Below are 12,739 nucleotides of genomic sequence, written 5' to 3' on the forward strand. Positions count from 1 at the left end.
GGGTGTTCCTTATGTTAAAGTATGCCGATATAACCCAAAACACCTATGTCCAAAGTTGAACGGTTACGGAGATAATGGCCAGAGAAGTGTCAAACTTTGACCGGTGTTACACACTTGTTGATTACAAAATACATATTAAAACTGGCAGGAATATGTGGATTCTGTAATGTTAATAATGTACGTAACATCAAACTAACTTGTGAGTGACGGAAAGCCATAAAATTGAAGTACGAAATACTCGCTCGCCATGTCATAATTGTCCTTAGGTTTCCAAGCACTATACATGACACATGACTGGCGAGCGATGACGTAATATGGCTGCGCTATAACCCGACCACATAACTGTAAACGTACATTCACAGGAAATCTCTTTTGGAATTTCGTTTCCATTATCTCATGTGGATTATTATGGAACCACGTATGCACATTTCGTAAATTATTTACACCATCCAGGGTAAAAGACGCCTCATCACTGAATAAAATGACGCTTAACAGTTCGGGATGAACTTTTTATCCAGTGGCACAAATCCATACGCTGTGCATGGTCGCCTGGTTCCAGATGTTGTACCATTTGATCATGGTAAGAATAACTCTTCATGATGTAAAGTTCGCCACACCTGAATACGTGATACGCCGATGCGAGAGGCGATTCTACGAGTGACAGACGCGGACTTCACTGAACAATATCAAGAATGTGCTCTCGTGTGTCTATCATTCGTACATCCTGCCTTTCAGAGTGCACAGAATCACTTGCAAGAGAACCAGTATCACGCAATGTCTGGTGAATTCGCGTAAATACACTTCGAGATGGAATTCTTCGATCGGGAAAACGCCTTTGGTATTCTTCAACAGCAGCACGTGCATTGCAACCGCAAAATCCACACATAAAATGCATATCACAATATTCCACGTGTGAAAACACAAGAGGCATTTCAGCAACTCATCACACAACTAATTTACCACCCATTCACGACCCCGCCGCAACGCAATCTGTAGGCTCTGGTAGGTAGCGCATGAACTTACGGCTAGTGACTCACAGCACTCAAGGACAAACAGATAAGGGTCTCAGCTGACAGGTACGTATAGTGCGTGGACCTGCAAGAAGACCACACTTTTCTCGGGCCATTATCTCCATAACCGTTCAACTTTGGACATAGGTGTTTTGGGTTATATCGGCATACTTTAACATAAGGAACACCCTCCCGAAGTTTGGTCCATTCCTCCTGGGACACCCTGTATATGTTCAGTGTGTTTTATGTTAGTATATAATACGACACGTTGTACTGATATGGATCCATATTGGTTGTTCAATAACTGTACATATTCCTATATATAACTGCCTGATGATGGTCTTATACAACCAAAACATGTAGCAGGAATAAAGATCAAATTGTAAAACATTAACACTGATTATATTTGTTGTGTTGACGGTTAACATAATTCCTATATATCTGGAACAAACAACGGGATGAAACTGCTGAAGATAGTTCATGCAATACTACTGTTCTTTTTTTTTCTTTTATTTCAGTACATACATCCGAAGCATGTATGAACAGGGTAACCCCCCCTTTAATGTCAGCATGTCTTCTCTTTACAACTGGAAAAAATTAAAACATTTGCCTGTCTTTTCTTAATATGGATACAGACATAGTGTATTAACCAAAACATTCATACTAAAATGTATTGGATGCATGCATTTATCGATACTACCTGTTTACTTCAAAAGTATATTCCATGTGTATTGCATTTACCACTAAGGTCCATGAAACATAAAACACTGGATACACACCACTACTGAATAATACAACTGCTGCCATGTTTGGTGGAAAAGCGTCAATTAAAATATACTGCAATGTTACATAAAAGGAATAATATACAGCTCTGAACAATAAAAGTTACATATGAAGAACTGCGGATGGACATTCTCAATGACAGTAATGCCAGTACTCAGATATCTGAAACTGAGGGCTGAAGTAAATGTGAAAGAGAAATATCAATCTGTGAACAGTAATTCCAATAACTTATACAACACAGAAAGGCTCCACATAAGCACATAAATACTGAATGTATCTTTATATCAAAGCCTCACGAAAGAAAAGTCACGTGTGTTCAAGTTCTGCAGCATGACTGTTTTGGCGCCACTCATATTTTGAAAACAGAATCTATAAACTTCTTAAAAACTAGTGTAACAATCTACATCATCATCTGCTGATTATACACCCTCAAGAATGTTTTAGACACAGAATACTGACATCAGATGCTGCTCTAAGGGTATAGAAGTTGCACAGTGAGTTTAAACAGGATCTACCACATGCATCTAAGGCACCAACATGATAGTACAAGTATTAAAATCATATATATAGCACATTTTGTATTCTGAAGTATGGAATGGCATATATTCCAATCCCAGCATCAGAATTTCACATGAAAAAATTCAAATACTTTGATATCAATGACAGAAAAGTGGGTCTTAATGTCTAAATATGAAATGAGATAGACATGCAGCTGCTATTACAGTTCAAGAGATACTTGAATAACCAAAGAGACTGTCAAAATCTTGGCATAGAGTCAGAATAAACAAATGAAACAAGGAATTTACAATACTGGAAGCCCAATCACAATGGAAAGATACAGTTTGCATTTGACCTTACAATAGCACTGTGGCTACAGCAGAGTTACTAAAATTCTTGTATAGCCTGATCACCTGTGTTAATCTGTAAATCATATCAATGAGAAATGATTCAACAAGTCCTGATCTTTAAAATAGTAATTTCTCTAATGACCGAATGTCTTGCAAGAAAAACTCAAAATTCATATTACATAAAAAAATAAACGTGAAGCTATCCCTGTAACAGGCCATGAAGGCCCATAGGGTTGTGAGACGTCGAGGCTCCCACATTTTCTCTATACGATAGACTCACAGATGGTGGTGAGGTTGTCAGCCTCATGCATCGGCTGCCCTTTACCCCCCAAGGAAAATTCTTGATACTTGTTCCCGTTAGCCGCTGATTCGACCCGAGGGCTACAGTCGGGAATTAAACCCATGACCTTCCAGCTAGTAGCACAGTGCCTCAACCAACTACACTACCACATGCTCCCATTCAAATCACATATAAAATGGAAAAACTTTCTTCTCATATTCCACAATCTGTAATGAATGAGTAGACACCTGAGGAGACTTGCTCATGTTCACACACAAATCCTCTATAAAGAAGTAGTGACTGTTCAATTCAGTACATGGGTGAAGAAAGAAACTATTTATTGATACCAAATAGAACATTAAAATGTTTTTAATTACATAAAGTAAGATGACAGGCAATGTGGTAGAATTTTCAAATGCACAAATTAAAGAATGATACATATGCAATTCACCACAAAGATGTGCAGATGAGAGAAATCAACTCTTCTGACAATGCCATGCAGAGGTGAATAAACTAAAGGTTAGCAGTGCACACTCAGACTGCAACATAGTCTTCTCCCTTGTGGGTAACCACTAGATAAGTATGCAGAAATTTCAAATTTCTTCATTAATTCTATGCTGTACATGTACAAGAAACGATATTCGACTTCCTAAATTAGACATATTTCATGTAATGGGCTTTTGATTGAAAATCATGGGAAGCATCTTTAAACGAATTTGTACTTAAGTTTTGGCTACATGCATGAGATTCACCAAGATATCTTAGAAGGGACGGCAATTTTTCCTGGGGGGGGACTCACTTTCAAACTGTCTTTACAGATTGTGCTAGAATATTCAGGATATAAAACAATTTTTAAATACTTCTACTTTTATTATACACATTTAATATACTTCATTTCCTACCATTTAGATTTTTCCCCAAAAATCTGGTTGGGGGAGGGGCACGGAGGAGATACTTGGCTTGTGAAGTTCCATAACCTGAATGTCCGTAATGTAAGGAAAAACTGCATGATGTTTCTGATCAGTTTAATCAATGTTATATTTTAGCGTCCTGTTGCACTGATTTAAGTCCATGATTTATTTAAACCGTCTTGCAGTGCATACACTCATTTATCTCCTTATCTCCCTCGCACTACATGTTTCGGCATAACACACGCAGTCACAGGAGCAAGACATAACAAAAGCACAACACACACAAGACAGTGAAGGAGTGCTCCAACAGAGGAGAATGAGCGTGACTGGCGTAGTGAGGGGCGACATAGCGATGTGGTATCCTGAACAATTTTAATATTTTTAACGATTGACAATGTATATGATAGATACATATTTTGATTATTTTAATATGAGAACAAGGCATGCAATGAACTGGTTTGGCATGGATAAGTAAGCACCTGAAGATGGCATTGTTATGCCGAAACATGTAGTGCGAGGGAGATAAGGAGATAAATGAGTGTATGCACTGCAAGACGGTTTAAATAAATCATGGGCAGTTTAATCAAGTTAATTTTTGTGTCACATATAACTTTCTAACTGTTAACATAGTTATTCCTGTGCCTAATTAAGCACAATAAAATGAGGAAATATTGGGGGGTGGGGGCATAAGTATAACTCCACTATTCTTGCCCTTAGCAGTAGATGGAACTGAGAAGTCAGTTTCATGCCCTTGACACTTTACCCCTGGTGAAACAGCCCCCAGTCCCCACAGGATAGAAAGCTGGGTGGGCCTCAGAGTTGGTCTGGATTATATGGAGAAGAAAAAGATCTTCCCTTGCCAGGACCTGAACCCCAGCCATCCAGAACATTGCTACACTAACCGTGCTAGCCCAACTACTATTATTATTATAACCTCACAAAAAATGTCATTTGCTCAATTAAATGAAACACCACAGACAGGCATAAATGACCTCCATGTTATGGATTCATTTTCTGCATTTCACACAAAGAATGCATAAGAACCAGAAACAGATACTACAGCTTCCACTACACTATTCACAAATTCATAATAAATTACAATATGTAACATCCTTGCAACCACTACTGAAAACTGTAAGGTACAGTGAAGCATGCAGGTGGAATCTGTAAAACTGAGACACAAGTTTTCCAAGAGAGCCTGAACCACCCAGAAGAAAACCAATCATATCCCATCTTCATCGATCCCAGTGAAGCAGGAATTGGATCCCTCCTCCTTCAGCAAGATGAAGTGAGCAATCACCAAATACTACTGACAGCTGGTAGATCTTTGAAACCTGTAGACAAATGGTACAGTATAACCGAAACAAACAAGCTCAGTCTTATGAATCCTCTTCAGAGCCTTGTATGAATGTGTACAGGTTACAGAAAAACCCATAATATCAGGATCCTACTATCCTACGCACAGTGAACATGTTGATGTTGGTAAGAAACTGTTTTAAAATTAGTACACACATTTAACTCTGTGGTCTCTAGTCCTCAAGTGAACTATACCAACCGAGCACCTGCCGCTTGCTGGCGAAGTTAGTGCCAACTTTTGTGGATAGAGGGTGTAGAGCGTGGTCAGCACAATGGATCCCCAAGGCTGTTAATCTCGGTTTTCTAGACTGGAGCCACTATTTCCTTAAAATAGCTCCTCAATTATCCTCACGAGGCTGAGTGAACCCCGTTCCAGACCCACTACTTCTCAGAAAATCTGATAACGCCAGGAATCGAACCCAGGACCTCTGGATCTGTAGCCAGGAACTCTGACCACTAGACCACAGAGGCAGACACACATTTACTTCTTGCCCATTTCATTAAAAGCTAATTCTTACCACATCTCCATTACTTAGAAATAGTTCGTGATGCCTTCTGTCATTACACATAAATAAATGATATTTATTGTACACAGCACGCATCCTTTAGAAAGTAAAAAGGAATTGAATGTCATGCCTGCCCATCTTTCTGTCACGTAGCATCAGCACCTACACTGCTGGTCAGATTTCACTAAACTCTGACACTGGAGATTTTCATTAAAAGCTGGAAATTTCAATCTTCAACCACACTAATCTACAACAAAACCTATTTTACATAAGATCATCTTCATGTATATCATAAATCATTAATCACATTTTTGATAAAATTATATATGAGATGCCATTAGTCAGCAATTTTGATTTTTGACTAATTACACTGACTGCTGCAAAGCTGACTTTACATAATGTCTTAAATGAACTTTTCCAATATATTATGAAGCATTATCAACTATGTGCTACAACAACACTGAAATAAGAACTTGGTTTGTTGTACCTAATACATCTTGCATTTAATGGAAATAACATTTACAAACAGGCCACAAGTGAGCAAGCAATGCTGCTGGAAATTCTGTATTCTACATTACGGAGTATATTATTTCTAGTCCACTAGTATAGAACAAAACAAACTCCGTGGTTTTAGTCCACAACTGAACTATACTGACTGAGAGACCACCGCTTGTCGGTGAAGTTAGTGCCAACTTTAGCAGATAGAGGGTGTCGTGTGGTCAGCACAACAAATCCCCACTGCCATTAATTTCGGTTTTCCAAACCGAAGCTGCTACTTTTCCATTCAAGTAGTTCCTCAATTATCCTCACAAGACTGAATAGACCCTGTTCCAGACCCACTACTTCTCAGAAAATCTGGTAGTGCCGGGCGGACCTCTGGATCTGTAACCAGGAACTCTGACCACTAGACCACAAAGTCAGTCACTGGTATAGAATATTAAGCAAATTTGTTATGAATCAGAATAATTGATTTACTGTTAGATTTCATGTTTCCTTAGAATCTTACAAAATTCCTACATACCAAAATCATCCTTAAAAGAAGAACAGTAATCAATATTACAAAAAGTGAATAAAAGGAGTGAAAGAAAAGAAATTTCATATATTCTGAAGAAAAATATCAAAAGACAAACATGGACTATAGTAAATGTTTTAAGTGAATCCATGTTGCCTCTGCAGGTGTTGATAGTGTGACACACCCAATGCTAGAAATATACTGTTCAGGTGATATGTAACTTCAGCATGTTTGGTCTGCAAAGGCAGGAAACAGTATGAATTTAGTGAGGTGTCCCTGATAAAAGAGTTTATTCTCTCTGTTGTATTGAACCTACTTGCTGATCAGACTTACTTGGTACAGAATACTAATTCACTATGCAAAATGGAATTTGAAATCAGCCTCATTTCCTTCTTGCCTTCCACACACTTACAGCAACAAGTTCTAACTGCAATTGCAATACTAGTTTTGTCTACTGTGTGTCGGGCTTCCTAGTTTCAATATGAAAAACTCGCAATGTAAATGTAAAATTATCCCTGTGCATAAATAATTAAGAGCCACACCATGAAGACACACAAGGCGAGTACAAATATGACTCCACCATTCTTAATGTTGGCAATAGATGGAAATAAGTGGTCAGCCACATGCCCCTGTCACTATTCCCTGGAGAAACAGCACCAAGCACCCCCATACTGGAAGCTGGGTAAGTTCCAGAGCCAATCTGGACACTACAGAGAAGTGAAAAATCTCTTGCTCATGCTAAGAAGTGAACCCTTATTTCTGAGTCATCCAGCCTGTAGCCTGCTTCCTGTATCAAATGAACTATCCCACCTCCCTGTAAGAACTGACAGTAATATATTTTGAGCTTTTACTGTAACATATGCAAGTCTGATTGTATGCCTGCCATAAGGCACTTCTGTGTGCAAAGATAAGTGCTAAGTAACCACAACAAAGGAAAAATGGCTGAAAAAAGGACTAAAGCAACAAAGGATCAGTAGAGTTACATGGATGGAAGGAATGCTGTGTTTCATAATTCCAACCGGTCACTCAGACTGGATACACCTAAGCGGACAAGTGGCTCTCATTATGCACATGCACCATGTTTCTGAAATTCACCATTCACTCGCTCACTCTTGAGAAGCCGCCAATTGTGCAGCAACTCAAGAATTTCCCAGCATTTTTTGGAACCCGAAAGTTCATTGTCATGTTCACAAGAGCCCTCCACTGGCTCATATTCTGAGCCAGATCAATCCAATCCATCCCATCCCATCCTATATAGCTCTAAGATCCATTTTAATGCTGTTCACCCACCTACTTCTTGGTCTTCCCAGTGGTGTCTTTCCAGCAGGTTATTCAACTGATATCCTATATGCATTCCTCTTCTCCCCCAATTCGTGCTACATTCACTGCCAATCTCATCCTCCTTGACTTGATCATTCTAATTATACTTGGAGAAGAGTATAAGTTATGAAGCTCCTCATTATGCACTTTTCTCAAACCTCTTGTCACTTCATCCCTCTTCGGTCCAAATATTCTCCTCAACACCCTGTTCTCAAACACACTCTGTCTATGTTCCTCCCTTGATGTCAGAGACCAAGTTTCATGCCCATACAGAACCACAGTCAAAATTATAGTTCTGTATATTCTGATTTTTATGTTTTTAGACAGCAGACAAGAAGATAAAAGGTTCTAGAGTGAATGGTAGCAAGCATTACCTGAGGCCAATTTCCTTTTAATGTCATGGATCAGGTTTTGATTTGTTACAGTCGTTGCCAAATATCTGAACTGTGCCACATTTTGAAAACATATGTTACCTATCTTTATGTCATGATTTTGCCCTGTATTTTGGTGATGAGACAGCAACATATACTTAGTTTGAAAATCACCATATGTATTGAAAATATATAATACAAAAAATGCTAACCAAATACTGAGCATGGTGGAGGAGTAGAAAACAATAAGACTCAACCAAAATGGTGAGGCCAATCAGGAAAACTGTCCATACAACTCACTTGGCATGGATGGCAAACATATGTCATTGCTATGGATGGGAGAGTGATACTCATGACACTAAAATGAAATTGCAGATATTCAAAAATGTAAATAATAACAGAGGGTACAAAAACATCACCTATATAGTATATTTAGGACTTCTAAGAAGTATCTAACCTCAGAAACCTTCACATAAGTATAGATGAACATTAGTTCCATGTAAAAATACTGCTGCAGTTTACTGACTTGAGTAACAAAACATACCATGAGACATACACGGTGTGTCCAGGATCCATTAGGACTAATTTTTTAAATTTTGCCCTGCAATGCCATCTGTTGGTGAGTTGTGCCATTAAGATTCTTGTAGTTTCAGCTGTGGCTGTCTATAATTTCAAAGCGCAAGCATCGCTGCATCATGTGTTCTGACCTTGAATGTAACAGTATTGTTCTGACGCTCGTCGGAAAATGGCGGTTGAACAGAGAGCCAACATAAAATTTTGTTTGAAGTTAGGCAAAACAGCAGGAGAAGCATATGAAATGATGAAAAGTGTGTACGGTAGTGATTGCTTCAGTCGCTCGAATATTTTTCGATGGTATGCTGTATTTCATGACGGCAGGGTGGACACTGAAGATGCTCCACGTGCATCAAAGCCGAGAACAAATTGCACTGAAGAAAATGTGAAATAAGTGACCGAAATACTTGCATCAGACAGATGTGTTTCTGCAAGACTCACTGAGGAGCTTTTGGGAATACCAACAAGTATTGTGCATCAAATTTTAACTGAGGATTTGGGGAAACGGAAGGTCTGTGCGCAGTTTGTACCACATGCGCTGTCAGGAGATGAAAAACATGCCAGAGTGGAACACTGCAAAGACATGTTACGGTCGGCCCAAAGTGATACAAAATTTACAAAACTGATTGTTACTGGTGACGAGACATGGTGTTTTCAATATGAACCTCTCACAAAGTGGCAGAGTACAGCATGGCTGAGCTCAAAGAAGCTGAAACCAACAAAAGTGTGCATGCAAAAGAGTCGAGCAAAGACACTGCTAACCGTTTTCTTCGATTCCAAACAAATCATTCACAAGGAATTTCTGCCAGGTCAAATAGTGAATTCTGAATATTATCTCGGAGTCCTCAATCGTTTGTGAGCGATAATTCTTTGAATTCGACCTGAATATGAAGAGTGAAGTTCCTGGTCGCTCCCCCGTGACAATGCCCCTCCCCACAAATTGAAGATCGTGCAGAGCAATTTTTTTGGCCAGAAAAGGGATCACAGTCCTTGGTCATCCTCTGTATTCACCAGATTTGGCTCCAGCAATTTCTGGTTGTTCCCAAAAGTTAATTTGGCGATGAAAGGAGACCGTCATGACACCATCCAGGACATCCAAAGGGAATGTACTGCAGTTTTAAATGTGATTCCATAAATGGAGTACAGTGACAGTTTTCGAAAACTTTTCAATCAATTCCAGCTATGTATTGATTCAGAAGGAGACTATTTTGAATAAAAAGAGTGAAATTTTGAAAATAATTCACATCTTGTATTTTTAATGAACACAGTCCTAACAGAACCTGGACACACTGTGTATATACATTAAGGGACCCGTTACTTGGTAGTGACTGATTCTGAAGTTATTTATTCTGTTCCATGTGATGAATGCGTAATCCATGTTACAGTCATCAGGTTCCAATTACAGAGATAAAGTATATAATAAGTTACCACCACCTCCCCCCACCAAATTAAGTGCTTAACCACAAACAGAAGATAATTTAAAGCAGCATTAAAATAATTCCTTTCAACTCACACTCCCTATTCTGCTGATGAATTCATATTACTAAAAATTCACAGAATGTAAAGAATAATTTAATTGTAAATTCTTATGCATTATCTACAAGGCATTTACTGTAACATGCCTTGCCTAAGTGTTTTGCAAGTTCTTGCAGATGTGTATGTACATGGACAATGTGTGTACAGACAATTACCTATGTAGGTGCAGAACTCCTCAAAAGAGCATTAAGGTTCGCTCTAGTGTATCTTCTTCTTACGACTATATGGAGTTATGCCTATTACACTTCAGGTCCTTCTGAAATGTGCTGTACTGTGCACCAACTTCTTTCACATCCTGGACAAAAGGATCCTTGGACTGTTTGTTTTTATGAACATTCATCTAGTCATCCAACTAACCAGCCAGCCAGCCAGCCATCCATTCATTCATTCATTCATTCATTCATCCATCCTTCTAAATAAGAGATACAACTGTCAACCCAAACTGCCCATAAATAAGTACCAAATCCAATGCATAAGTGCCATATAAAATGACAATCAACACAAATACAAGCACCTATGATCCATCAACAATTCACATCAGTATATTTGTTTAAATACACTTTCAACTGCTCTGATTATACAGTATCAAATATTAAGATTCATGAATCCTCACAACACAGAAAGAAATGGTCTAGTCTGTGTTATGAAATTATCCCAAAATTTACCTGGAGGAACTGAGGAAAACCATAACTACTCTGTCAGCAGAGATGCTGGTCTCCAGACAGAAATCTGAACTCATGACGTCCCGGATATGAAGCAGGAATGCAAACCACTCAATAGTGAAGTGTTTCACAACACCAGAAAGGCTATAGTAAAGTATATGGTTCAAGATTATGGCAAAATCATGCAGTACTGCTACATCAACACTGGAATACAGACTGTTTCAGTTTCTGTGCTGTGTATGCATAACAATTTTCACCACATGGATCTTGTTTCTAGTTGTAACATAGAATTCAGTCTATTTTCACAGAAAGCTGGGAATGAGGCAGAGTAGACACAGGGCTGCAAGGTAAGGTGAGTGAAATACCATGGCCTTGAAGCATATAATTTTATGAGTGGTTATTTTAGTGAACTGTTCCCACCTTCAAAATAACATATGCAATCAGAAATAACAAAACAACAGTGAAAAGAAGTACAATTGTAACCTCAATTTGAAAATATAGCTGTTCACCACTTTCTCTGTTAGAATGGAGGAAGTAATTCATTTCCACGGTATAATTTCTACAAGTCAATCACCAGTTATTTACAAGTTTGTTTGCCGACAATCCAGCATACTGTTCACATTGTGGTCTTCTAAGTTGTGAAACCATGCAGTATTGTGGACAGTTACCTATGTTTCAGAGGAACATGTTGCGTCCATCTTCAGTGTTGAAGCGTGTAGTTTTGGCAGTCACCTTGGCTATGCAAGCATTTTACAAGCTAATCATAAAACCCAAGGATAGTGGGTAAGGGAAACCAATTTCAGATAATGAGAAAAAATTGCAGTAAATGGCCCTTATCAGAGGCAAACTAGTTTCTCTTCGCAGGTAGATACTATATTGATAAAGGTCAGCCCTTTCCAGGAGTTTAATCCCCACTTCTCCGACTGGCTGGGATCGGGCTCCTTTCTTTACACCCTCTCCATGATTACATGGTCAACTTCCTTGTAACCTGCCTACATTCCTGAACCTAAACACTTCACCGGAAACAGATGCATGTTCCTCCGAAACATTAGTATCCGTCTACAAGACCAGATGGTGTCGCAATGCAGAAGACAATTATCTGAAAAATTATAGCCGTAAAAACCACAAAAATTATATCAACAGGTTGTTCAGTTCAGTAGTTGAAAAAATTATTTCCTGCCTTTCAGCAAAAGTAGATCTAAGTTTGGTGTGCTCGCTGATGCATAATGAAATCCTAATGTGCACTTTAGTCTTTCAATACAAATGTTAAAAGCAGCTAATCAATTCCGGTACAGGTTAAAATCGAACAACCATCTAAAATTATGGTATACAAAGCATGAAGTAACCTGCCTACATAAACAATGAGAAAGTATATAACAAGAGCTTTTAGTGGAGTTAAGCTTACCTAAAATATTCTTCGACAATTAAAAAAATTCTCGCTAATATACAAAAAGTAATCGTCTTTCTTCCAAAATTCACAACAAGTATACAAAATGCGCTAATTTCACCAACCCTCCTTTCCATGCAGTGCTCTTCCAATGCTGCCAACCTATATTATGTACAAGCGTAGC

General features: G+C 38.6%; 1 long non-coding RNA gene across 2 annotated transcripts in view; it reads right to left on the reverse strand.

Moving 5' to 3' along the window:
* The window catches only part of LOC111874886, a 102,856-nt gene extending 90,156 nt beyond the window's left edge, over positions 1-12,700 (reverse strand). Inside the window, exons 1-2 of one of the 2 annotated variants that reach the window (XR_004514140.1) lie at positions 12,574-12,700; positions 5,040-5,166 (exon numbers count right to left, since the gene is read on the reverse strand). This is a non-coding gene — a long non-coding RNA (uncharacterized LOC111874886). The remainder of the gene's footprint in view (positions 1-5,039; positions 5,167-12,573) is intronic. The other variant, XR_002844629.2, reaches the window with a different exon arrangement.
* Positions 12,701-12,739: the final 39 nt, after the last annotated feature.

Source organism: Cryptotermes secundus, unplaced genomic scaffold (genome assembly GCF_002891405.2).
Source record: "Cryptotermes secundus unplaced genomic scaffold, Csec_1.0 scaffold510, whole genome shotgun sequence".
NCBI classification, from domain to species: domain Eukaryota; kingdom Metazoa; phylum Arthropoda; class Insecta; order Blattodea; family Kalotermitidae; genus Cryptotermes; species Cryptotermes secundus.